The sequence below is a fragment of the Dermacentor variabilis genome, chromosome 11 (assembly GCF_050947875.1).
Source record: "Dermacentor variabilis isolate Ectoservices chromosome 11, ASM5094787v1, whole genome shotgun sequence".
NCBI classification, from domain to species: Eukaryota; Metazoa; Arthropoda; class Arachnida; order Ixodida; family Ixodidae; genus Dermacentor; species Dermacentor variabilis.
This window is the reverse complement of record NC_134578.1, coordinates 82593599-82617212: the sequence shown is the minus strand read 5'-3', so window position 1 is coordinate 82617212 and position 23614 is coordinate 82593599. Positions and strand designations below refer to the sequence as shown.

Here is a 23614-nt window from a genome sequence, read left to right as displayed (position 1 = left end):
TACGCCCGCCAGTTTTAGGCGCACGTGCGCAGGCCCTGAAAGGCTTGTCGAATGAACGGACACTGCTTGATGCGCCGACTTAGACGATGCAAACAAACATATGTACACACTCCGAGGTAATGTTACGTGCAGTGAACCCCGATGGACGAGCGTAGACAGAATCGATACAGAGACTCATCGAGTACAGGGTCACTGGACTGCGCGGAATACGGCGACAGCACCGATGCAGTGCTGCGCCGTTGCAAGGAGAGGGCGGATAGAAAACAACAGTGAAGCGCGGACAAGCAAGCGAAGCAAAAACAAACTAAGGCCGGGCGCTTATTTATGGCGTGAGCGGCGCTGAGGCACCCCCCTCTTCCGAGATAACAACCCGTTCTGCATAATTCCGCAGTTTCGTTATTTCGTCTCGGGTGTGGAGCAACCTGCAGCACTGCTGGCAGCTGCATTTCAACTAAATGCGTATGCTAATCGCGTGAGCGCAGAGAGCCGTATAGAATAGGGCGTATAGTATAGAGAGCCAATAGAACAGACAGGGAGACTATACAAGGTATGTCAGAGTGATACTTCCTAAAGAAAGCAGTGCAATGTGGTGACTGGACCCTGCGTGAAGAGAGCTGCCATGGCGAGCGGCTCATTCACCGCTAGGTATATTTAGGTATGTTTAGCCAGTTGCTTAGTTAGTAACACGAGTGCTCTTTCAAGTAGCGCCAGCACGTGACTCGACAGAAGAAGACCATTTAAACGAGCCAGTGTCAGCGGAAACCAAGCGAATGCCTAGTACGAATTCGTAAAGGTATTCCTACTTCACACTGCACGGTGGTGGCACCGATTATTTCCCACACATTCACCCCGTCGCAATAAGGATGCCGTCCTTGGCCAGCTGGGAAAGACAGCGTCAGGCGCGTCGTCCGTATAGCTCGGTCTGTGCTGCGCTACGACCCGGATTAGACCGAACCGAACCCGAGAGCTTTGCTGAGCACGAGGTCGCGGGATCGAATCCCGGCCACGGCGGCCGCATTTCGATGGCGGCGAAATGCGAAAACACCCGTGTACTTAGATTTAGGTGCACGTTAAAGAACCCCAGGTGGTCGAAATTTCCGGAGTCCTCCACTACGGCGTGCCTCATAATCAGAAAGTGGTTTTGGCACGTAAAACCCCATAATTTAATTTTTTGAACCCGATAGCTTCAGCTAAGAAGCAGAACATGCAACTGAGCAGATGCGGCAATCGCAGTGTCAAAACAAGACGAGAATGAAGGCAACATGGGAATGCGAGTGAAACAAGTCAAGCAAAATAGGAAACGCTGTGCGCGAACGGAAGGAGAAGGAGGTATGCACATTTGGAATAGATGGAGCAGATGTAGGAGCGAAAGGTTCGATTTTAGTTTCTTTTTTTTAGACTAACTGGAAAGAACGGAGGGAAGAAAGTATGCTCGTCATTTTGCCTAATTGCCAAGCAGGGTGCATCTTAAGGCGACGGCCTTTATATATGTATTCCGGCTCGAAAACTACCTAGATTTACAGTAGAGATCCTTTAATCCGCACCCCTTCTGGGCGACAATATGGAAGAAACGGCAGTCTTTTAGTACTTCCCTCTCCTAAGCGGTTACATCTTATCAAGAGAAGAAAAAAAAAGAGCTATCTATAAGCCAGCTCCCTCCAAGATTCGAAGCGTTCAACGCTGCGTACGAATAAACGGGTTATTTTTTTTTTTTTTTACACTAGCGTTTAGCCCGTGTCGCAAGAAACGCGGCGTGGGCGTCCAGCGTCGGGCGGCCTTTTCACAAAACGATTTTTGAGAGACCAAAATCCAGGCCCTCCATGCGAGGCAAGAAATTTACTGAACTAATTTCATTTCTCAAGCTAAAATACGTGGAAAAAATCGTAAACTATACGACTTGCACACAAACCTACAGACATGATAGCTTTCGTATTGTAATTTGACTATACGAGAAAACGTAATTTTGTTTACGCGAAAACTCAAAAGAAATTTCTTCACACACACAGACCGGCCGCGGCGTCCGCCATTCGCGTGCGCCGGCGCGATGGGTGTCTCGGGGGCCACGGAGCGGCGTGCCCGGGGTTCCTCGCAATGCCTCCAGCTGGCGCTCGCCTCCGTCGCATCGCGGCTCACGCAAGAGGCCGCGTTTCTACTACACAGCCCGCCTTCGTGCATAGAGTTCGCGGCCAGCGTTTCCAGGTAACCATTACGGTTACATGCTATCCAGTTGCTGGGAAGCGTGAGAAGCAGTCGGAGATATCTGAATGCTGTCGCGTTCCACTCTCAAAGGCGTAGCTTAAGCGTCCTCCAAATTTTTCTTTGCCACCAAATATAGACCATGTCGAGTGGACTAGTTGACCGACTTTCAGGTCTAAGCGAAACTCGTACGTTTTCGCATTAATAACGTACCAACTCGGCCAACAACAACAACAAAGAAACATAATATTCCTACGGCACACGGAGCACAATGAGAGTAAATAACTTGTGTTAGTGCATATGTGATAGCGCATGTGTGATAGTGCGTGTATAGGCATGTGCGTGCTTTGTTTAATCTCGCACCGCCTTTTTTTTTTTGCGTCTCTATTGCTACTCCATCTCACCTGGAGTAGCAATGCCAGACGTGTCGTTAGGCTAACCCTCCAGCTATATTCAAACTTAAGCTATCTCTCTCTCTCTCTCTCTCTCTCTCTCTCTCTCAGCCAACGACTTCACTCACATTAACGTGAACTCAGCCTGAGGGTCCTTCTCACCTACAAGACGAAAAACAGCGGCAGAGGTATACCGTTACGGAGCCAGCTCGAATCTTGCTTGTTTGTCCTACATAAACGGCGGCAAATCGGCGCAGGCAACCTGGATACAGTATCTTATTGTCGCAGGATTGTATAGGCGATCAAACGCGACGGAAAAAAACAAACAAAAGAAAGACGCCTCTACCCAAAGCTGCGTTACACTGTACCCACCTTCGTCGCTGTTTCCTTATCTCCGGTTCCTCTCAACTTTCCTCTTCCTTTCGCGCGTTACCCGGGGCGATTTCTCGGACGCCGAACGTTCGTTTTTTGTGCAGGCTGCGTCGCGACGATGTAGTACAAGAGGACGTACGCGAAAGGGCCAGCCGGCCGCGGCGACGATTATCGTGAACGATGAACCGATTTGTCGCGTACGAGAAACGGGACGCCGCAAGCCGACCTAGAGATGCACGAGAGAGCCCTCGCTTGGGAAGCCTTCTTTTTTTTTTTTTTTTTTTTTTTTGTTCGTGGAACGTCTTTAACCAGTCCGAGCGGTTTGGTCCCAAAAAGTTGCCAACACAGTCAGTCGAGGTGTACGAAAGTATACGGGTGAGACAGATAGACGATCAATTTAACGAGTTAAGAGTTCAAGAAATATGCGTAGCGTACTAGTTCGAGTGATCAGGATGAAAGCTGGTGTTGGGCTGCTGAGCACGAGGTCGCGGGATCGAATCCCGGCCACGGCGGCCGCATTTCGATGGGGGCGAAATGCGAAAACACCCGTGTGCTTAGATTTAGGTGCACGTTAAAGAACCCCAGGTGGTCAAAATTTCCGGAGTCCTCCACTACGGCGTGCCTCATAATCAGAAAGTGGTTTTGGCACGTAAAACCCCAAATATTAAATTAAAAAAAAATTAGGATGAAAGCTGGCACAAAAATATATAAAAGAGAACAGAAACTGAAGAAAAAAGAACAAAACAGCAAGCAAAAGTGTCAAAAAAGTAGGCGCAAGAACACGTATTTTAAAGGATACAAGCAAAATGATTTAAAAGAAAGATGACAGCAGACTAGCAGTTGTTGTTGTTGTTGTTGTTGTTGTTGTTCTGTGCTCGTTTACTTCGACAGCAGCATCCTCCCACAGGCAAGACCAACCATCCCATTTCCGGTTCGGCCGAATCTTCCAAATAACTAGGTTCACCCCCACCCCCCCACCCCCCCAGGGGGAATTGTAAACGAGTGCAGTGGTTATCACATGGTTTGGGGAGGAGGGGAGTGTGGTTGTATGAAAAAAAATATCAATCCGATGTAACAAACTGAGAAATGTAAATATTGATTATAATATTTAAAAGTTACATATAACTATGTGATAGTACAGAAATAATAGTGTGGATTGGATAAATAAATTCAGACTTTTTCTTCTGTCCGAGGTACGCAACTTTCTCTTTGTGTGGCATAGTAACGCATGTACTGGAACTAGGCACAGGGACAGGCTTTAGCACTCTCGAATTTCCGCTGTATATGTGAGGTAGGTTTAATTAGTTAAAGGGCGTAACTTTGTAGAATGTTTTACTCGCACCTGTTACCCCAGAGGCTTACGTTAATTTGACGTTTGTTTTTTTGTTCCTGCTGTTCAGGCGGATCTCTACATTTTTATATTTGAATATATTTGATTCCGATAACTTTGGTGCATCATGTTTATTTTCGCTAGTTATGTGTAAAACAGTTTTGCTTCCATCGTCAGCGGGACAACGTCCAAGCACCGGCCCACAACGTGCCTGCAGATGACCTTGATATGACCTTTAAATTTAAAGGCTCCTTAACCGATTTTAAAATTCAGTGTTTATTTATCTCTTGTAAACCAATGGAGAGCTTTAGATTAGGGGATGCAAGCGGCTTGCGTACGCAAGAACTAGGGGCCATGCCACTGCGAATGCGCAGATCTGACATGGCGTAGGGGGTCTGCGCACGCGTAGTGCCGTGGTCCCTAGTTCTTGCGTACGCAAGCCGCTTGCATCCCCTAATCTAAACCTCTCTAATATTTAGGCCGCAGCGGAGGAAGCAGTTGCACATTTTTAAGGATTCGTGCTTTTCAGGCTTTGACTCGTTTTGAAGATCCCGCCTGAGGCTTAACCAACTCTGATGCCAGAACACTTCTATATACTGCAACGGATGCCAGGATGTGTAATGTGGCTCAGTGACACCAATGAGATTCGAGCAATTTTCATTCTCTCTGTGCACCTGCAGTGCTACTATACATGGCAATTGGCGGCTGTTTAAATAAAAAAAATTATGGGGTTTTACGTGCCAAAACCACTTTCTGATTATGAGGCACGCCGTAGTGGAGGACTCCGGAAATTTCGACCACGTGGGGTTCTTTAATATGCAACTAAATCTAAGTACACGGGTGTTTTCGCAGTTCGCCCCCATCGAAATGCGGCCGCCGTGGCCGGGATTCGATCCCGCGACCTCCGTGCTCAGCAGCCTAACACCATAATTGGCGGCTGTGACTGCTAACAATGTGGTGCCGTAGCTGCATCGTCACTGTGGGGGACTTACGTTGTCGATGCTTGCGACGTTTTCTCACAAACCGCCTCATTATGGGCGCGTTCTCTATCGTGGGCGTGTCATTTTTGGGGCTCGTCGTCATCATCATTGTCACGTGCACCTCACTCGTGCCACCGTGACGCTGTTTGACGAGCACGACAACGAAGAATTGCACGCGAACGCATCGCCATCTTGTCAAGAACAATTTCTATCCGATGAACTTAACGCAGTCCTCGTCCAGTACATCAGTGCTCGCTCTAGCCTCCGAAATAACTGCGCAGGTGCCACTGCTCTCAGAGTATCTGTGTGAAGCGCTAAACCTTGCACGAAGTGCCCAGCCCAGGCGTGTCGCCTTTCCAACATGCCACAAACTATTGAACACTGTTATATTGGTTGTAAAGACGTGTTTTTTTTTTTTATTCTGGGATGTCCTGCATAGAAACTCGCTGAAATATTTTAATCTAAATTCTCAAGTATCCGTTATATTGCTCCGTGTGATGACGCGCTATTCGACTCCGCTTTTTTTTTTTTTTTAATGCTGACAAGCCTGCATAGCCTACGGAAAAAATCGAATGCAATAACGAAATACAGAAAACGATCCATCGCATTTCAACATCGCATTTCTCTCGTATGATTACGCGCTTGAGAAAGACATTTACGATCAAAATGAATGTCAGCCGCATTGGTGTACACTTTCAATTAGGTGTTCAACTTCTCCTTTCAAGTTTTTTGTCGTGATGGAAGGTGTTGCTCTGTGTGACGCTCTTTGTATGCTCGATGACCTGGCATTATGTTATGACGACCTGGTGCTCACAATATCCTGAATAGTTCCTGTATGTACATTTACATCGTTGTAATAGATACAACGTAAAAAAAAAAATGCCCGATTGCTCAGCGGTTAGCGCGTTCGAGTCCAAAACGCACATTCCTTCAGTAGCAAGGCCTCAAATTCCAGTGCAGGAGGTTCACGTTGCGGCAATGGCGACACGAGGGATGACGTGGCGGTCCTACAACGACAAAAAATCATCGTCACGCGCCGGCGATGACGTCAGCGGTCGTCGTAAGCGTAACGGACTCGACGGACGGACAGGGCAAACCCCGATTCGAGTACTTGACTGCTGCCGTAGTGAAATTCAATGATAATACGCGAACGGAGAACATTTTTACATAACTTAGTTAAGCTCCGCGTCACTTAAAGCAAAAGCCTATTTTGTGTAGCGCGGAAAGCAGGAGCTGAGTCCCAAGGCCCGAAGGCATGAAGACGAGCGTGTATGTAAGCAGCTACAGCTTAAAGCTTTCTGTTGCAATTCGCAGCTCATCACGGTCAAAGCATCTTGTCTACAGCTTCGGACTTGAAAGGGCGTCTGTGCAAACCGTCTTCAGGAAGGAGAGAGGAAGATTAGAAAAAAAAGATATATAGGCGGAAAAACAGAAAGGGTAACCATGCAGTGTAAATGCCGGCTAACTACCCCGTGCAGGGGGAAAGGGTTTCGAGAGAATGAAATTTCACAGAATGAGAGGTGAAAAGCAAGCACGGAGAGAAAACAAAGTGAGCACACTAATACACAGCGCAAAGCGAAACACGCCAAACACCGGATAACGTGGCCGCACTCGGACTCGAGAGAGGCTCTGATTAGGTCTGCAGCCAAATCGTAGTAAAAAAAGTGCCGTGCGGTATCCGTGATTCTCACCATGGTGGAGCGACCGTAGCTGCGCATTTCCCTCGACCGTCGAGGACACGACGAGTTTATCCCAGCGAGCGCCTTTGCCGATGCGATGCCTTACACGCTGGGAAACCAACCAAACACGTACCGCGTCGTTTCCCTCGAAGCGACGCATCTTCGAGCGAGGCCTTCGCGGCTCACTTTGAGCAGGAAGTCCTCGTTATTATACGCCCCAGAGGGAGTTCTTCACGGCCCGATGGAGTTTGAGGTAGACGGTAATATGCGGAGGGAGAGCGCGCTGTAAAGTGACCACGCCTCGTCTTGGGACATCCGCGACATTCTTGGTGCATTTTATATATAAACCTGTACATAATTGCAGCTGCCCAGACACAAAACCAAGCCAAGACCAAGTGGCGACAATATGTAGCAGTCGGGACCGGCTACGGTGCTATGCGCGCAAGAGAAGAAGGCGAATACAGGGAAAAGTGGCGGCTATGTAGGCGTTATTTAGGGATAAAACGTAGGCACTGATTTGGTAGCGGGGGAAAGTGTGTTTCACCGACCAGCTCGCACATATGGTTTTCCCGCTCTTTCAGCTGACAATGACGACCCCCCCATCGATCTAGAACCCCGTCTCTCCCACACTTCGCACGTGTGCTAGTGGCGTGTTCGTCACCGGTTCGCCAAACATGAAGGTATCGAAAGATTTCCTGTACAGGGCAAGAAAAGTTGAAGAAAAAAAAGGAATAGTAAAGCCCTGGATCGCGCTGAAACTGCAACAATGAAACCGTGAGAGTAGTAAGGGTTCAGAGTGTCTAGGCATTCCACATATTACCCGAGCAGCCTACATCATTCCCAAGTAATCTCCACCAAAGCGATATCACTCCTCAGTCGAGCGGTGGTGACATTATTTTTGTTGTTGTTGTTGTTGTTGTTGTTGTTGTTGTTGTTGTTGTTGTTGTTGTAACAGACCGTACGTGGCTGCCTTGTAAGTAATCCAGTTGCAGTTGTAAGACACTCGCTAGCGGAAAGCGTTGCTCGCTCAGAATTTGCCATTGGAATTCCGACATTAAATTATCCTTCTCTCTTTCTCTCTCGATACCTACATATCACAACATACGAACTAGGTAGAACGGAGCTGTTCTACCTATACTCGCGGACAACATTCTGTGTCAATGAAGGGAAAGCTACGGAGGCAAAGCGCGCACAAGTGAGACCGCTTCTGAAAAAAAAAAAAAAAAGAGTCCCGTGTTTTCACGGGAATCGACGCTAGTTTAGGCTGGAGTAGAGAAAACATAAACACCCTATTAGCAACAGTTGAATAACATATAATTCCCCACTGAACGTAAAGGTTTCCTTCATATTGCGGTTCTTCCCTTCCGCGTCTGCGCAAACGCGAGACCGTCGCACGCGTGAAGCTGCGTCGATTCAGCGTCTGTTCCGAGCAACCAAAAGCGCCGTCAAAGGCTGCCGGACTACTTGGCGTAGTAACACAAGTGCAGCAGCCACGCGCCCGTAGCTTACCCTTCATTGCCGCAGAAACTTGTCCGCGGGTATAGTTCGTATCGTAGCCCTACGAAATCCTTCTCAGGCATATCACCGGCGTATTATCTCTCTCTCTCTCTCTCTCTCTCTCTCTCTCTCTCTCTCTCTCTCTCTCTCGTTTTGCTTCTGAACGAAGTGCATAGCGGTGTCCCAAGTGTCAACCCACTGCGTCTGTCGGCGTCGCCGTCCCAGAACGCTGGTCAAGCGGGTCAGCAAGAAGCACGCGGCGGAGCTACTCATGACGTCCCAGGGCGGCGTGCAGGCGATGAGGGAGACCGGCTGTCGTCGCTCAAGACGACGGAAGCACGCCGCTGATGTTTGCTGGCAGCCGGTCCCCGTGGGCGGAAATCTGGATCACGGTCGTCTGCGTCAGCCAAGTCCTTCGTTCACGTTCGCAAGAGGGCTGCTTGTGCCCAGAGTAGTGAAAAGGTACGACGATATCGGTATGCGCCGAAGCCCGGCCCAAGACTAATGTTACGGGGAGAGGGAAAAATAAAGAACAGATTGACAAGTTATCGACAACGCGCGGTGCCATAGCCGAGACGAACCACAGCGCTTGCGATTGTTGTGGCCTTGACGAACTGGCGTGTGGCCTCGCGTGTCCATCGCGTTCACAACTCGAAACGCCGCAACTCTCAACGAGGGACGTTTAATTCCACGCGACACAAAAATCAATAAACAAGTTAACAATTCACAATACAATCTGTTTCGATCTTCCTCGGGGATTATGTGAAGTCGAGCTCAGTTTTCGCAGCACTGCGACATCACCACGCGGCAGACGGCGTTTAGAAACCTCCCCCCCCCCCCCGTTCTGCATTAATTATTCGATAGCGCGCACGAATCTCGGGCTTCATTGTCTGCAAAGGTCCCTCGCTTTCTCGCTCTCCGGAAGCGTGGCGATGGCAATACTCCACGGATGCGCACAAGTTGCATCATCATCATCATCATCATCATCATCGCTATCCGCAAGTCTGGAAAGCATGCTCTAAGCGACGTGCCGTACGCATCTTCGTTAGCACGCGCCCGTCTTTATCAATCATCAATGATGCGCCGGTCTAATCGGCGTGCTCTGAGCTGCACCCGGAAAACAGCAGCGCCATGGGCTTGGCAAAGCAGCACGCGCTGTTCGCACGTACACATTCCTGTCCTCCCTGTGAATGCGCACGAGGAAAAGGTGTTCGGTCCTAGCCTGTCGTTTTCGCGAATGTAGTCTTGCAAAATGGGAAGCAATACACCTGCGCACAGGCTATCTGCAACCATCTGTTTGTCCGTCGATATCAAACAGCTTAAATGTCTATGTGTATATGCAACTATCCGACTATTCATCTGCCTAGATCTGTCTATCCAAATTTCTGTCCGTAACCTGTCACTAGTTGTTGCTAGGCTAGTTGGTCCATAGTTATTACGGCGTCGTGAGACGCGTAACAAAAGGAATAAAGTTCCCGTACTTCCTTGTGCCTGTCCAATGAATCCTGTCCCGTGTTTTTATCTTACACTGTTTCGCGTCTTAACTACACCGTGACGAACTACAATAACCTGTCTGTCTCTCAAGCAATTATTAATTCCTTCCGCCCAACTATCCATTCGTCGATTGGTCGGTCAATATCTATTACATTCATATCTAACGCGTACATATATATAGGCATGCGCAAAGGTATGTCGGTCGTTTTGTCTCTCACTCCTGCGTTTTTCTTCCGCTATTTTCTTTTTTTTTTCCCTTCTTAGACAGCCTCGCAGTTGACAGCATACCGGCGCGACAGCTGTGAGGATGACGCGCGAGACGGGCAAAGAAAGCACGACAGCGCGACGATGCGGCCCCCTTTTTTCACGTGTCGGCCGTCGACGCCGGGACGACGTTCGCATAATGATCGCGTGCAACCGGCCTTTCGGTCACCGATAGCTCGTGGGGAACGCGTCGCGGTCGCCGGGCGCGGGTGTCACTCTCGGAGGAGTCAGTCGCCCCAACAAGCAGTTATATTCTTGAAGGAAAAAAAAAAAAAAAAACAGGTCTCCGTGGTATATTATCTATCTTTCTTTCTTATTTGGGCGCCCCTTTTTCGCGTAAATGCGTTTTCGAGGGCTTGGGATAGCAGGCTGCCAGAGAGAAATAAAAAGACAAGACGAAGGTGTCCTTCCCCCTCCCCCCCTCCCCCCGCGTAGTTTCTTGTTGGAACAATTGGCGCCAAGATGATCGTTATCACCAACCTCGGTGCGTCGAATGAAACGCAGGGCTATGTTAACAGGACTAGACGCAGGGATCGCGCGAAGAGGTCGGAAACGGTTGCTTCGAGCAGCTTCATTGCAGTTCTCGGCAGGCACGAAAAAAAATAAAAATTCCAAACGTAATCGAGGGCACGGCACCTGGCAAATCCTGGTGAACAAAAAAAAATTCGAAAGTTTACCACCACGCCTCTTCGCAAACCTCGACGGGTGACGCGAGAGGTCCGTCACCGACTTTGTCAAGGAAGTGCGCGCACATCTCGCGCCGCTTGACCAACGCGTCCAGCACGGCTCGTTCTGTCGATGACGCTAAGCACGGCCGGCCGAACGGATGCGTCGCGCATTGAGGGAGAGCACAGCTATAACCGTGTGTGCGGGGCGTAGATGGATGGATGGATGGATAAAACTTTATTGGATCTATTTAAATGTGGTTGGGCTCCTAGACGTCCGGGAGCCCCCTGGCCGACATCTCTAGGCAAGCACGGTCCACCATTCAGAGCTGGTCATCCGAGCAAGTGGCCCCAAGAGCGGCCTCCCACGAGGAAAAGGAAGGGTTGGGAATTGGCTCTACCGCCACGGGCGTGGGGCAGCTCCACAGACAGTGGAAAAGATCTGCCCGGGGCGCTCAGCAGGTGGTACATTGTAGACGTGCGGGCGCCAGAGAACGCGAGGGCCGAAGCTAGTCATCTCCGCCCGCAGGAGACACACCTCTATTGAATGTGCGCGCGCCACACACACACATGGCATCACGGAACACGGCAGGGTGCGCGCTATTCTGGCAACCAAATGAATATGCGAGCACACCCGAGAGAGGCAAGACGTGAGTCAGCAGTCGCGGCGTCCGTTCGGCTCCTCTGTGCACGGGGAATTCCAAAAGGGGAGGAAAAGGCAGCCTGCTTAATGCGAACAAGGAATATACTTGCCCGCGCATTTCCCGTCTACATTAAGTTCAAGCACGAGCAAGTCAAAGTGGAGGGGGGCAAACGCGTCGCTGAGCTTCCACGTCTATCGTTGGTCTGAGTAATGCGCCGGCGTTATTCGGAACTTGTTACCCCGTTACACCATCACGGGGCAGCAGCGTGTGTTTACCAGTCGGCTACGCCGCGACGCCGCTTCGTACTCAAGCAAACACGCTTACTAATCGATCGTTACATTTCCCCGGTCCCTTGGTCCACTCAACGCCACTATGATATTACGTAGATTTAAGAGAAGCTCTGGCTTGTCGCTGTAAAATTTTTCCTAACACTAATCGGGGGAAACGTTTGTTTCCCCCGAGAGATCTATACGTGTTTTCTGACGTCTTCAATGAAGGCGTTATGCAGAGGACGTCTCATCATCACCACCAGTGATTTTATGTCCCCTGCAGGACGAAGGCCTGTCCCCGCGATCTCAGATTAGCGCTGTCTTGCGCCAGCTGATTCCAACTTGCGCCTGAGAATTTCCTAGTTTCATTGCCCGACCTAGTATTCTGCCGTCTTCGATTGCGCTTCCCTTCCCTTGTCACCCATTCTGTAACCCTAATTGTCCATCGGTTATCCATCCTATAGTCATTACAAGCCATGCCGAGCTCCATTTTGTTCTCTTAATGTCAATTAGAATATCGGCTATCCCCGTTGGCTGTCTGATCCACACATCTCTCTTTCTGTCTCTTAACGTTACGCCTAGCATTCTTCGTTCCATCGCTCTTTGCGCGGTCCCTAACTTGTTCTCCAGATTGTTTGTCAACCTCCGAGTTTCTGCCCCCTATGTTATAGCATCGGTAGAACTTGCTTCACCGATAGAATGCGCTGATTGTACGCCTTTCTTTCTCTGCGCGTTCGCAAGTCCGCTCTATCCTTCTTTATACTTTTTCTTTCTTTCTTTCGTTCTTTTTTTTAGCTGCCACGCTCTAAAGGGCTGAGGAGACGCTTTCCTCTCTTTCACGCACCTGAAAGAAAGTCGTGTACCAGGACTTGGGAGCCCAGAGTTCGCAAGCGAAACATGGCCCACGAAAGTATATAATATGACGCCGATTCGTTAAACTTCACCCTTTAACAGGTCTATATTTCTCGCAATCTGTAGACAAGAAAGTACGGTAAAACATGCGTGATGCCCTGCATCCTGGAAAGACACATGCTTGTGGACGCGTGCTGAATACATGCGCGAAAACAAATCAGTGCGGAAGCTAGCGCTGTAAGACGAGTTTGGGGAGTTGCCCGTGTGACTCCCAAGATTGATTATAAATATCCAGCGCTTCGAGTAAACGTGCGATTAGAATATAGGCGTACTTATAGTACAGATATGTTTCAAGCAGACGTTGTGAAACTTACACAAACACACGAAACATTTCAAAAAGATAGATGACTCCGTCGCTTGAATGCTCAGCGGAGGAGGAGGGGGGGGGGGCGAGGTGGGCATACTCCTTCCTAATTTCCAAACGCGCGGTTACTTCAACAAAGCCGCACGGTCAAATCACAGTGGTGCAACAAAGCACCGCTTCACGTGACCTTAATCCGCCCTTTATCACAGTGACAAGTTATCGCAGGCTCTGCCGATCACGTGATCTCGGCGTTTCCCCTTGCGTTCTGCGTTCTCAATGAAATTTGTTGAAACCAAGGTCCCACGATCATAGCCTTGCCCGAGAGAAGTATACCGCCGCTACCTCACATGAATATTGTCTGTGAGAACTATGCAACGCTATATAGACAGAGTGCGAAGAGCTGTACTTGCGTTATATATATATATATATATATATATATATATATATATATATATATATATATATATATATATATATATATATATATATATATATATATATAACGTGGACAATCCTTTAGGTGCAGGGTGCAGCGGTGGCGTAGAGGTAGAACACCCGCCTCGCGTGCAAGACGTCCGTGGTTCGAATCCCGGTGCCCGCAATTTTCCACCGGATTTAAAAAAAAAACCGCGTGTTTATAAAATTGCACAAACAGGCCTGGAGTGTGGCCTGATCCCGGTGACCAGAACCGGTAACGCACTCCCTCACCAGAGCAGGATTGGCCACCCTGGTGCAGTACTTGGCCACAACCTCCTATGAACACAACAATCAAACCCCGGCCCTCAGTCCCCAGCAGCTGCGAAGCAACTGACCACGGCGGCGGTCAGACCGGCGACGCAGCAGAGGGTGCTAAGAATCACTGGCTCCGGACAGGCCGCCATTGGAATATGAACCTGGCAACGTTTAACGCTAGAACGTTATCTAGTGAGGCGAGTCTAGCAGTGCTATTGGAGGAATTAGAGGGCAGTAAATGGGATATAATAGGGCTCAGTGAAGTTAGGAGGCCAAAAGAAGCATATACAGTGCTAAATAGCGGGCACGTCCTGTGCTACCGGGGCTTAGCGGAGAGAAGAGAACTAGGAGTCTGATTCCTGGTTAATAAGAATATAGCTGGTAACATACAGAAATTCTATAGCATTAACGAGAGGGTGGCAGGTCTTGTTGTGAAACTTAATAAGAGGTACAAAATGAAGATTGTACAGGTCTACGCCCCTACATCCAGTCATGATGACCAGGAAGTCGAAAGCTTCTATGAAGACGTGGAATCGGCGATGGGCAGAGTGAAAACTAAATACACTATACTAATGGGCGACTTTAATGCTAAGGTAGGCAAGAAGCAGGCTGGAGACAAGGCAGTGGGTGAATATGGCATAGGCACTAGGAATAGCAGGGGAGAGTTATTAGTAGAGTTTGCGGAACAGAATAATATGAGGATAATGAATACCTTCTTCCGCAAGCGGGATAGCCGAAAGTGGACGTGGAGGAGCCCGAACGGCGAGACTAGAAATGAAATAGACTTCATACTCTGCGCTAACCCTGGCATCATAAAAGATGTGGACGTGCTCGGCAAGGTGCGCTGCAGTGACCACAGGATGGTAAGAACTCGAATTAGCCTAGACCTGAGGAAGGAACGGAAGAAACTGGTACATAAGAAGCCGATCAATGAGTTAGCGGTAAGAGGGAAAATAGAGGAATTCCAGATCAAGCTACAGAACAGGTATTCAGCTTTAACTCAGGAAGAGGACCTTAGTGTTGAAGCAATAAACGACAATCTTGTGGGCATCATTAAGGAGTGTGCAATGGAAGTCGGTGGTAACTCCGTTAGGCAGGATACCAGCAAACTAGCGCAGGAGACGAAAGATCTGATCAAGAAACGCCAATGTATGAAAGCATCTAACCCTACAGCTAGAATAGAACTTGCAGAACTTTCGAAGTTAATCAACAAGCGTAAGACAGCTGACATAAGGAAGTATAATATGGATAGAATTGAACATGCTCTCAGGAACGGAGGAAGCCTAAAAACAGTGAAGAAGAAACTAGGAATTGGCAAGAATCAGATGTATGCGTTAAGAGACAAAGCCGGCAATATCATTACTAATATGGATGAGATAGTTCAAGTGGCTGAGGAGTTCTATAGAGATTTATACAGTACCAGTGGCATCCACGACGATAATGGAAGAGAAAATAGTCTAGAGGAATTCGAAATCCCGAAGGTAACGCCGGAAGAAGTAAAGAAAGCCTTAGGAGATATGCAAAGGGGGAAGGCAGCTGGGGAGGATCAGGTAACAGCAGATTTGTTGAAGGATGGTGGACAGATTGTTCTAGAGAAACTGGCCACCCTGTATACGCAATGCCTCATGACCTCGAGCGTACCGGAATCTTGGAAGAACGCTAACATAATCCTAATCCATAAGAAAGGGGACGCCAAAGACTTGAAAAATTATAGACCGATCAGCTTACTGTCCGTTGCCTACAAAGTATTTACTAAGGTAATTGCAAATAGAATCAGGAACACCTTAGACTTCTGTCAACCAAAGGACCAGGCAGGATTCCGTAAAGGCTACTCAACAATAGACCATATTCACACTATCAATCAAGTGATAGAGAAATGTGCAGAATATAACCAACCCTTATATATAGCTTTCATTGATTACGAGAAAGCGTTTGATTCAGTCGAAACCTCAGCAGTCATGGAGGCATTACAGAATCAGGGTGTAGATGAGCCATATGTAAAAATACTGGAAGATATCTATAGCGGCTCCACAGCCACCGTAGTCCTCCATAAAGCAGGCAACAAAATCCCAATAAAGAAAGGCGTCAGGCAGGGAGATACGCTATCTCCAATGCTATTCACAGCGTGTTTACAGGAGGTATTCAGAGACGTGGATTGGGAAGAATTGGGGATAAAAGTTAATGGAGAATACCTTAGTAACTTGCGATTCGCTGATGATATTGCCTTGCTTAGTAACTCAGGGGACCAATTGCAATGCATGCTCACTGACCTGGAGAGGCAAAGCAGAAGAGTGGGTCTAAAAATTAATCTGCAGAAAACTAAAGTAATGCTTAACAGTCTCGGAAGAGAACAGCAATTTACAATAGGCAGCGAGGCACTGGAAGTCGTAAGGGAATACATCTACTTAGGGCAGGTAGTGACGGCGGATCCGGATCATGAGACGGAAATAATCAGAATAAGAATGGGCTGGGGTGCGTTTGGCAGGCATTCCCAAATCATGAACAGCAGGTTGCCATTATCCCTCAAGAGAAAAGTATATAATAGCTGTGTCTTACCAGTACTCACCTACGGGGCAGAAACCTGGAGGCTTACTAAAAGGGTTCTACTCAAATTGAGGACGACACAACGAGCTATGGAAAGAAGAATGATAGGTGTAACGTTAAGGGATAAGAAAAGAGCAGATTGGGTGAGGGAACAAACGCGAGTTAATGACATCTTAGTTGAAATCAAGAAAAAGAAATGGGCATGGGCAGGACATGTAATGAGGAGGGAAGATAACCGATGGTCATTAAGGGTTACGGACTGGATCCCAAGGGAAGGCAAGCGTAGCAGGGGGCGGCAGAAAGTTAGGTGGGCGGATGAGATTAAGAAGTTTGCAGGGACGGCATGGCCACAATTAGTACATGACCGGGGTTGTTGGAGAAGTATGGGAGAGGCCTTTGCCCTGCAGTGGGCGTAACCAGGCTGATGATGATGATGATGATCGTTTAGACCAAGAAATGGCTACAGTTGCCTTCCTACATGATAGCGCGAACATGTGCTCATGCCCTACATGACCTAGCATGTCCAAACCGTCCCAATTCGCTGCGCCGAGTGTTTCCAGATACGGATCTCGCCCGACACCTTCACCGCAACGAAAAGTCACAAACAGGCGGTTTTGAGAAAAGCAGCGCGCCACACCGATCACTCACGTGTTGCACGAGCCGCGCTGCATCGGCGATCGTTTCGAAGACGCGACGGGTCAGCGTAAGCACTCACCTGCAAAGACAACAGAGTTGCGTACTTTTTTAAACACGCCGCGCAGTTCTTGCTCTTTTTTTTTTCTCAGCTCGATATAAACAACACATGCATGTTTATGCAACTTTTCTACCACTGTATATATACAGAATGACGCGCACGAAGCATCGCGACAAATAAGTTTTCGCTGTCATACACACGCACACACACACACACACACACACATACAAAGCACACAAACTGAGTCATGCGCAATTATCCGTGCACTGTACAAAGAACGGCCGCCTAACTATATATATTTAGTTCTGTGGATTCCACAAGGCAAATTTATATTATTATTATTATTATTATTATTATTATTATTATTATTATTATTATTATTATTATTATTATTATTATTATTAAGAAACGCTGAAACGATAGACGAGTGGGGCCCCGTGCAATGCAGCTGGTGCAACAATGATGGTGCGAATTTGCTGTCCCTTAAACCAACGGGCATGCATCTATAGTCATCCGAAACATTGAGCTTCAGTTGAGACTATACAGGATACCCAGATGCTCGAGAGACCACCAGGGTCGCACGACTGAACTTGGAAGGCTTCATCACCCGTCGTTCTTAAGAATTGATGCGGGTGTGAAGTTTTATGTTCGTGCTTAATTATAATTTCCATGCCGTAGGGAAAACCCAACACGATAAATAAAAAGAACTCAGAACGGGAGACGCGCAGAATTACTATCAGGCGGCTTTAACAACCCCCCCACTCCCCAAGGCTTCCTGTGCACTATAACTTAAGGCAGCATTCATCGAAAGAAAAGGATGAGGGAAGAAATATTTCAAAGCGCACATCCAAACTCAATTTTTGACATTGTGTCCTATTACAGCGCTTTAAAATATCAAATTTCTAATAACATGTCCGCTGTTCAATGAGAAAGCACACATAGCGTTCCATCTGCAAGGTTCCTAGCGTACGTTGCTCGTAAATTGAAGCTACGCGAAGCTGCGAGTAACAAGAGGGAAAATGAGTATCAATCACATGTTCCAAGCAGCTTCCGCTATCGTATTGTCATAAGTTCTTTAACGTGCATCTATGGCCAAAAACAAAAAAAGAACATTCCGGGAAAATGTGCGTTAAAGCCGTGTACAAAGGAACCAGAATTACTCGACACTCTTACTTTTACAGTATATAGGCGCTTCATAATTTCATCCGCTCTCCTTAGATTGCTATAACCACATGCGGTGCAGTTCCAGGACGATAAAGCGCACAATTTTAAACACAATTACACGCCATGGGACATCCGGCCACGGAATCATACCAGCGGGGTGGCACCCAATCACTTTGCCGCCATATGGCACGCGCTCAACCGGCACATTATGCAAACGCGGGCCCGTTGCTGCTCGCGTTAATTGCACGCGCGCCCATTCCTCGGCGCGTGGCAATCGCTTAATCGCTACATCCAAGCCGCAACGCGTGTGCCATACAGCTCCGAATCGTACACGCGTCTCGAGCTACCATGGAGAGGAATGCGCGAATGTGGTCGCGATATGGCCTCAGCACGCGCAACGACTATGCCGCCTGATCGCCGAATGAAGGGCAACCCGTTGTATATGCAGCAAGCAAGCAAGCAGACGAGAAGTCAGCCGCGAGTAACAGACACAAGGGTGCGCCACTGTTGCGATCCCGCGGCCAAACCCGCGCTACTTGCACGGGAACGAACGGAATGCCGGCTGGCAGACGCCACTCGAATGTAGAAGCGAAACTGGTGCCACCCCGCCACACCCCCCCCCCCCCCCCGCCCCGCGAGCTTAGTGAATGAAGAAGCGCGTGGGGTTACAGATACGCGACATTCTTTTTCGTTATACAGGTCGCTTCGTTGTGGAGGAGTTCGAACGGCAGTTCACTTTAGCCACGCGCTGGCAGCAGAACAGCGAAAAAATAAAATTTGTTTCATCATCATCATCAGCCTGGTTACGCCCACTGCAGGGCAAAGGCCTCTCCCATACTTCTCCAACTAGCCCGGTCATGTACTAATTGTGGCCCTGCAAAATTCTTTATCTCATCCGCCCACCTAACTTTCTGCCGCCCCCTGCTACGTTTCCCTTCCCTTGGAATCCAGTCCGTAACCCTTAATGACCATCGGTTATCTTCCCTGCTCATTACATGTCCTGCCCATGCCCCCATTTCTTTTTCTTGATTTCAACTAAGATATCACTAACTCGCGCTTGTTCCCTCACCCAATCTGCTCTTTTCTTATCCCTTAACGTTACACCTATCATTCTTAATTCCATAGCTCGTTGCGTCGTGCTCAACTTAAGCAGAACCCTTTTCGTAAGCCTCCAGGTTTCTGATCCGTACTTGAGTACTGGTAAGACACAGCTATTATACACTTTTCTCTTGAGGGATAGTGGCAACCTGCTGTTCATGATTTGAGAATGCCTGCCAAACGCACCCCAGCCCATTCTTATTCTTCTGGTTATTTCAGTCTCATGATCCGGATCCGTGGTCAGTACCTTCCCTAAGTAGATGTATTCCCTTACCACTTCCAGTGCCTCGCTACCTATCGTAAACTGCTGTTCTCTTCCGAGACTGTTAAACATTACTTTAGTTTTCTGCAGATTAATTTCTAGACCCACCCTTCTGCTTTGCTTTTCCAGGTCAGTGAGCATGAATTGCAATTGGTCCCCTGAGTTACTCAGCAGGGGACCAATTGCAATGCATGCTCAAATTTGTTTCGAAAGGTAACAATTACAAACGGATTCTTACAGAAACCCCAGACTCATGCACGCCATTTATCCAGACATGTACACTGCAAACAGATGCATATCGCGTGGCGAGATAGCCACACTTAATCACATGTTATGGGAGTGTCAGGAGTTAACAAACAAGTCGGGCAGTGCCAACCCCTCCGTCTCTTCCACCGCCAGCCTCCAGTCACGCTGGATGACCGCACGGCTCAGCTCTGACCTGACAGCACAACTCCGGGCCGTCCAGCGAGCCGAGGAAGCCGCTTCGAGACAAGGTGATGGAACCACGTCAGTGGCGGGTGCCCAAACCTACTGAAAGACGCGGGACTCGAATCTTGTTGGATTTGAAAATAAAAGTTTACGGTCTCGAAAGGCGACAGTGGCGGCACAAATGACCGTCCAAAAGTCGCGGTTCGCACGCACGGGCGCGAAAAGAACAATGCGGTAGACCTTTCGCCCGCCGTCTTCGAGGCGATCCCCAGTATAACGCACTCGATGAAGCCAGCCCGCTCGGTCCATCTGGGTTTCAAGGTTAAGTGGCGACCTGGTGACGGCGGAGGAAGACCCGTTCCTTCCTGGTACGCGTCTGCTTAGCCGGAGGCGGCGGGCGACGGGGTTTTTCTCCGCTCTCCGCAAAGCGTGCATGCAGTATGCGCCCCGTTTAGACCAAGACCGCCGGTCCGGCCGCCCTCGAGGCACCCGACATTCGACTTTGCGCTCGGCACTGAAAGAAAGGCAAAACGAGGGCTCGCGCGCGCTCTTGCCTGCAATAAGAGCGGAGCGAGTCGCGCAGGTGAATTCCGAAGTAGATCGACCGCGCGAGCTGCACCCGTCACGTGTGCGCCGCGGCAGACGCCGCATCGACGGAGCGCAGTGTATACATATCCCCGCAGCCTCGCGGTCACGATAAATGTTTTCCGCAGTGCGTCGACGTTCGACCCCCAAGCGCGCGTGTTATCGGTGTGCCGGCAGCTGAGCAAATGTGGCAGCAAATAGAAAGAACAGGCCAACGGCGCTCCCTAACCGATCTGCGCTCCGAACAACGCGCTTCGCCGATACGTGCCGAGGAAAGCGACCGGGGAGCAACGGGAGGATAAGACGGGGTCCTCCACTGTGCTCGTCGCTTGACGACGGGTCTGACGCTCGATCCGCTCGCTTTCTTCGACGGTCACGAACCACCCGCCGCGTATAGAAAAACAAATGACCTCTGCACCGCACTTGAGTCGGCCTTCGGGCGGCACGTTGGGCGGCGGAGGGCAAAGTTGTTGAGGGAAAGCCGCATACGGCGAGGCACGTTGGAGCAGTGTATATACTGTGCTCGCGAGATAATCGTGCTCCACGACAGACTCCCCTGTACACGCGGGAGTTCGGTCTCGGGACGCTCGAGAGTGTGCCCGCGCGATCGTGCAGCTATAAGCGGCACAATGGTGAACTTGCATCGCCGTTTTGTGCGAGTTCGTGTTTTGCCTCCCGCTTGCGTTTGTTGTTGCGTCAGGGCTATAGTGTTTGTCTCGTTCGGTGTCTGTATATAACGCGCGTCTACGGGTTGTGCTGGCCCTGCAACAACAACAATAGTGAAGCCGCGGGGTATGCGAGACCAACGTGGGAAAGGTGTAAAGGCGCAGCGACGCACCGACAACGACCTCGGTTGCAACGACCCGCAGGGGCGGTTTTGTACGAAAGACGAACGCTGCCCCCCTTTGAGTGCTGCCCGTTGGGTACGCGTGGTCGCCCTGCAAGCCGTGATGACAAGAAAAACGTCGCGGCCGACGGTAGACAATGTCACTCCACCACATATTCGTACCGACGTAACATCAACGTTTCTCCTTAATTTCCTAGAAAAACGTCGCCCATACCGCGCCTGACGAAGATATCTGTTAAACTGATGATACAGCTTTGTCTACACAGGCGTTCACTCCAAGGTTTAGCTGCTACAAATGCTCGAACACTAACAAGGCCCTTCTGTAATTGCGCAGGACCGTGTACCGGCATCAAAGAGGAGGTCGCGTCAGTAAGCACGGCGCACCGACGAGGACAGCTCACACAGCTGCAGTGGCATCGTCGAACGCTGTGGAAGCCAATGAGCTGTCGCCGCATACGTGATAGACTGAGATGCAATGCATCAGTGACGAGGAATGCTCGGACACACGGGGCTATCGTACAGGCAACACAGGAAGTGTTGCATACTCCGCAGGCCAGCGGCGGTAAACGAGAGCATTGAACCGATTGCGGATCAACGGAGTGGTAAGGCAATCACCGGTCGCTATATAGCCGCTTGAGATACGCGGATTCCGTGAGCACATCGCGTTAAGTTAAAGCGTGGAACAGAACGATTAGCATGCAGGTCGCGCGCAGCATTACGCTACCCGACGACGGAAAGAAAGTCAGACAGGGGTAGTTGGGTAATGATTCATTATAACGACGCAACACAAACCACAAGCTAGTCTGCAGGAGCGCCGACTCTCAACTGCGCTTTGTCACACAAGATTCGCCTGCAAAATCATTGTGTGCGTGGCCTCGCTGACTGAAGCTTAACTCACAAAAAAGCTCATATCGGTGCGCTTACAGGGTTCTCTGTGGAGTGTGTAGGTGAGGCCAGACAATTGCCACGGACAACTCGTAAACTTCCGGCCCCGTGTTTGGCCGGCTATAACTCCTACGGTCTTTCTGCAGAAAACTTGTTCGTAAGTCTGTGGACCACTTTTGACCAAAAGAAGCATGGTTTTTTGACGTTTTTACAGCGAAGCTGTCTGTGGCAAGGATCTGGAAAAAAAAATGTGTCCGAGATGCTGACAAAAACAATGCGCCGGAGCAATGAACGCTATTGGCCAAACAAACGTTAGTCTATGACGATGCGTGTCGAAACGTCAGTGATGTGGAATGTGCAGGCTCAGCGTAAAGGGACTGTTACTTCGCGCGCATTCCGTTATCAGTCGCGGCGGTCATCGACCATGTTATGACGCATGACTTTCGTCACCATACATAAAACGTGGGACGCCGGCGCTCCTTCGCTCCTATTGGAGGGTCGAAAAGCGTAATAAATAAACGCAATAGTGTACCCACCAATCGTCGACTTGAACGTCGACCTATAGCGCGCGCTGACGGATTGTATCCTTCCTATAGGGGATTGTACGCTTCCTGTTGGGACTGTTTAGAGTTGAATGCTACATGGGCTTAACTATAGACATGATTACAAGTCTGTAACAAGGAAAAGCGCTCTGCAAGAAGACTGCAGACACGGAAATTCCCGTTTCTGAGGGCGGCATTGGCGGGCTATCCAAATCCGGGCATTACGGCTTCTTTGGTGCGCCGGGTCACCGAGAAAGTCAAGGATTCGAGAGAAGCACGCCAGCGCATACAGAAAAGCGTTCTTGCGAAGCGAAATCCGCGAGGACACGTAGTAAAAAAAAACGAAAGCGAGAGAGAGGGGTCGGTGAGATGAATCCACGTCGGCAGAAAGGGCAGTGGAACAAACAGTCGGCTCATCGTCGCCAAAGAGAGGCGGATTGCGCCACGCCGGAGGATGATGACGCATGGTGCGGTTGGTGGCGGTGGTGGTAGCCTTCGCCGTTTCTCCAGGCGACGGCCGCCCTTTTAGCAAACGCTCCTTGCGAGTGTTCGTCGGGCGTGGAAGGACAGTCGGGGTAGAGGGGGGGGGGGGGGGGGTTGACGTGCCAAGGTCAGACGCTTGCTCCCCACCACGGCCGACGCCGGCTGCGTTGTTTGTCTTTGACGAAAGAATGGAACGGACCCGCCTCGTTCTGCGGCCGACCACAGCGGAGTCCCCTTGTGTGGCGAAGATGACGGTCCCCCCCTCGAACGGAGGAGTTCCTTTTGTTTCTTCTTCCTTTTTTTGTTTTGCCGCATTCGCGCTAACGCCTCGCTTTCCGATGGAGGCAAGCG

The 23614-nt window shown here is 49.4% G+C and overlaps 1 protein-coding gene across 3 annotated transcripts in view; it reads right to left on the bottom strand.

Moving 5' to 3' along the window:
• MESR3 (misexpression suppressor of ras 3) overlaps window positions 1–23614 on the bottom strand; it is a 212085-nt gene that overhangs the window by 51969 nt on the left and 136502 nt on the right. For 2 of the 3 annotated variants that reach the window (XM_075674339.1, XM_075674340.1), the window contains one exon: window positions 16923–16989. The exons of the other annotated variant lie outside the window; for it this stretch is intronic. The gene's annotated coding sequence lies outside the window, so the exon portion shown is untranslated. The remainder of the gene's footprint in view (window positions 1–16922; window positions 16990–23614) is intronic. 3 annotated transcript variants of the gene reach the window in all.